General features: G+C 33.7%; 1 pseudogene; it reads left to right on the top strand.

The window, feature by feature from the left end:
- Positions 1-168: 168 nt before the first annotated feature.
- LOC125870119 (probable indole-3-acetic acid-amido synthetase GH3.1) lies at positions 169-1,840 on the top strand (annotated as a pseudogene).
- Positions 1,841-4,596: the final 2,756 nt, after the last annotated feature.

Below are 4,596 nucleotides of genomic sequence, written 5' to 3'. Positions count from 1 at the left end.
AGGGGGGCCTCAGGGCACGGTGCCTCGAGTGCGGGCGGGGTGGTGGGGCCTCGAGCCTTAGGCATGGAGGCCCCACTTTTGAAGATTAAAAATTTATGTTCCAAAAACTCTCAATAGTGTATTGTGACTACATGCTAAGTCCCTTCTTCATAGAAGAAATGACTAGAAATGTTGGTTCAGTTCAAGAGAAAGTTTTGGTTGTATGCCAACATTGAGTATCTTCAAAGAGCCAACTTGGTGACATTCAAGTCTGAAATGCCAATTGTCACATATGAGGAAATTCATCCTGATACTGGAGATCGTTCTCCAATTTCTCATCCCATCTTTGAGTTCCTGACTAGGTGAGATTAAATAATTACCTTTCTAAGAAAATATCATGTATATAATCTTTCAAATTAGTGTGATATGAGTTATCATACTGAATTAAATTACTCTTTTCTTTGTTTTGTTCGTAGCTTGGGGACATCTGCTGGTAAGAGAAAGTTGATGCCCACAACTCAAGATGAGTTAGAATGGAAATAACTACTGTACACAGCCTTATAATATTTACCTTGTTTGCGAGAGTTGTCATTATATATATGAATATTATTTTTTGAGCATTTCTGATTTTGGAATTGTGAACAGGTATGCTCCTGATCTAGACTGTCTTCCGATTTTGGAATTGTGAACAGTATGCTCCTGATTTTGGCTTGTACTTTCTATTTATAAAAGCATAATTAGCAAGAACTGTCTTCACTACAAAAGGGACCTCCTCAAGATGAGAGGCCTTACGATCCTTACAATGTGTATACTAGCCCCAACGAGGTTGTTCTCTGTGTCGACTCTTTCCAGAGCATGTACACAAATGCTTTGTGGTCTACTTCAAGCTATTCATTTTCTTCAACTCAATTGGCAACAACTTGCTAAAGATATCGCATTTGGGATATTAAATCTGAGAGTTTCTGACCATTCAATTAGGGAATTCATCTCCAAAATACTCAAACCAAATCATGAACTCGCGGAGTTTCATTATCAAGGAATGCGAAAACCAGAACTGGGAAGGGATTATTACTAGAATTTGGCCAAATACAAAGTACTTGGATGTGATTGTGACAGGTATGTAAATAAATTTGCTTAGCAAGATTTAATTACTTTATATACATGATAACATGTTATAGCCTTATTAATTTCTACAGATTTCTAATACTACTTATTGTGGATGTGATAACGAGTGTTACTTTGGACTCAATTTGAACCCAATGTGCAAGCCATCTGAAGTATGTTATACACTATTAGCCCAATATGTGCTACTTTGAATTAATCCCTCAGGACTCACCATCCCGTCTCGTGGACCTAGCCAACGTGGAGGTGGGAAAAAATACGAGCTCGTGATCACAACCTACACTGGTGGTATATGTCGTTACAGAGTCGGTGACATACTCCAGGTCACGCGGTTTCACAACTCTGCCCCTCAGTTTAAATTCATATTAAGGAAAAATGTGCTATTGAGAGTTGATTCGGACAAAACTGATGAGGCTGAGTTGCAAAACGCGGTTGATAGCGCTGCTGCAATTTTGCGCCTGTATAATACTAGCGTGGTCGAGTACACTAGTACTTGATACCATCTGCTACAACCTCGTTGTCAACTTCGCTACCAGATGAGCATGCTTGTAGTAGTAGAAATAGAATGACTGAAGCATTAGAGGAGTTTGATGTCTTTCAAAGTCAGTTAGAGTCGAGTACAGGTAAAACACAATTAGAGTTATATTTGGAAGAAGCTAATGTTGATCATAAAACAAATCCGAATCTAGATGTACTTGGATTTTGGAAGGATAACAAACTAAGGTATCCTGAACTTTCATTAATGGCACAGGATGTTTTGAGTGTGCCCATCACTACTGTAGCCTCTAAATCTGCATTTAGCACTGGCGGTCGTGTCATTGGAAAGTTTCGAAGTTCTATTCTTCCTGCAAATGCTGAGGCAAAACTATGTACTAGGGATTGGATTTATGGACAAGAAGGTAAATTTATCTTCTCTAGTTTCATTTGTTTCATTTTATTTAGTGAATTTGCATTTAGAACTGTAGTGACTTGTTTTTTTTTGAAAAATTGTTTAAGATCTTGATAGATTCGAATCAGATTCTGATGAAGATGAGATTGTTGTTGACCTTCAACCTTATGTTGATAAACTTAGAGGTAAGACTTAATAGCAACTCACATTTTTCTGCCTTTCTTTTATATTGTTCTTAGTACTCTCTGTTGTTGATAACAATTTATTATCAACTGTTCTCATCTTTCTGAACTTAGATATGTAACTCTCCAAAATCCATCTTCCTTCTTTTAATAGCAGCACATTGAGATTTTGTTTGATCATTTTGGAAAATGGTGCTCTTTAGGTGTATTTGTTTTTGTAGTTAATGGTAATCTCTACATTAACCAAGGCGTTGCCGTCCTTTTTAATAGCAGCACATCGAGTCAATTTTCAATGGAAATGGATCTGGAGCTGCATGGTAGTAGTTCTCTAAACTCTCGGTGTGTGTGTGAAAAGTGAGAAAACAAATTCAGTTTTTCGATATCCTGCATATGCATATATTAGCTATCTAAAAAATTCTGCATACTTACGATCTTGTTTTTTTTTTGTTTTCTTTTTCTGTCAGATCATCGCATCTCAAAGGACAATCCACAATAGCAGAAATCACTGAGAGTTTGTGGAAATTTTGTTGGAAGTGGTGGCCTCGTAGGTGCACCATCTTCGTCTTTTTAGAGTTAACATGCTGCCGAACAATTAACCATGGATCTCCAGTTGATCAGTTAGCGGAAGCTGGCCTAACACCATCTCTCACATTGTAGCAACAATATTTAACATACTTGGACAAACCATAGGGGTTTTAGAGGTCATGACCAAGTACACAAATGTTGTCCACAAATGTGACTTTTAGGTACTCATTTTGGTGGATTAGGCAGACTTAATTGTCAAGTCACAAGTGTTCCAGATACATGTAATAGAAACTGGTCATTGTGTATTGAGTATCATCTTCATTATCCAAATTGATCATTTAATGTCTTTGAAATGCTTTATGACTTGGTCATTTTGGAGCTCATTGAGCATGTGAGAAACTTATTCATGGAATAATATGGATAAATATAGATACCCATATTATACATTGGGTAACTCGCTTTTACCCATTTAAAATATGAGTTGAGTAGAGTATTTTACCCATTTTTATTCAATTCGTTTTCGATCGATTCATATTCGACTCGACCCACTCGTTTGCCACTCCTAGCTGACACTAAAACCATTCCGGGTCTTATGTAATTTCTAGAGGTGCATCTATAAATCAAACGTGTGGAATTTTTTGAAGTAAGAATTGACGTAGCTGCACATACTTCTAATATAAAATTTGTTTTGTTTGAACAGGAAAGCATATGTACAATAGTTTAAATTCGAGCATATAATCTTTTAAATACCAATTATGCTAAAATATACTAATAACTTAATCACCTGGAAATATATATATATATATATATAGAGTCCGGAGCCTAAAGGGACAAAAAAAATTGTCAAAAATTCCGAAAGGGCACATCAAATTTTTTTAAAACCAAAAGGGCAGCGATTTTCCTCTGATACAAAACGAAAAATCGCTGCTCTAGCAGTGATTTTGTAAATTTTTTTTTTATTATTAAAAATTGCTGCTAGGGCAGCGATTTTTGTAAAAAAAAGTTTTTTTTTTATTTATTAAAATGGCTGCAATTTTAAGTCAGAATTTTTTTTTTCCTTACACATCGGGGCAACGTTTTTCATGCCTAGTGCTATTATTTTAATGCCTATTATTAATTATTAATAATATAAAAATGATAAACAAGACGGACAATATACTCAATAAAATTGTTGAAGCATGAGGAAAATTGAATTATATATCATAAATAATAAAAAAAGAATATTAAATTAAAAAAAACTTTTTTTTTAAATTCTTAACCAAAATCAAGAAAAAAAGATTTTTTTTTGAGAAAAAAGCAGCGATTTTTATTTTTTTTAACGTACGACAACTTTTGTCAGTGATTTTGGTTAAGAATTTTAAAAAAAAAAGTTTTTTTAAAATTTAATATTCTTTTATTATTATTTATGATATACAATTCAATTTTCCTCATGCTTCAACAATTTTATTGAGTATACTGTCCCGTCTTGTTTATCATTTTTATATTATTAATAATTAATAATAGGCATGAAAATAATAGCATTAGGCATGAAAAACGCGCAGCGATGTGTAAGGGAAAAAAAATTCTGACTTAAAATCGCAGCCATTTTAATAAAAAATAAATAAATAAATTTTACAAAGCTATTTTTAATTAAAAAAATCAAAAAAGTTTTTTTATTTTTTTTTACAAAATCACTGCTAGGGCAAATCGCTCCGTCAGGAGCGATTTTGCCCTTTTGGTTTTAAAAAAATTTAATGTGTCCTTTTGGAATTTTTGACAATTTTTTTTGCCCTTTAGGCTCCGGACTCTCTCTATATATATATATATATCTATCTATATATATTATTACCTTTATTTTTTTTAATTTATAAGTGAACAAGAAAAGGACTATCACAGCATCAAGCAATTATACCAAAAGTA

The sequence above is a fragment of the Solanum stenotomum genome, chromosome 7, assembly GCF_019186545.1.
Source record: "Solanum stenotomum isolate F172 chromosome 7, ASM1918654v1, whole genome shotgun sequence".
In the NCBI taxonomy this organism is placed as follows: domain Eukaryota; kingdom Viridiplantae; phylum Streptophyta; class Magnoliopsida; order Solanales; family Solanaceae; genus Solanum; species Solanum stenotomum.
This window is presented reverse-complemented; position numbering and strand designations above follow the sequence as displayed.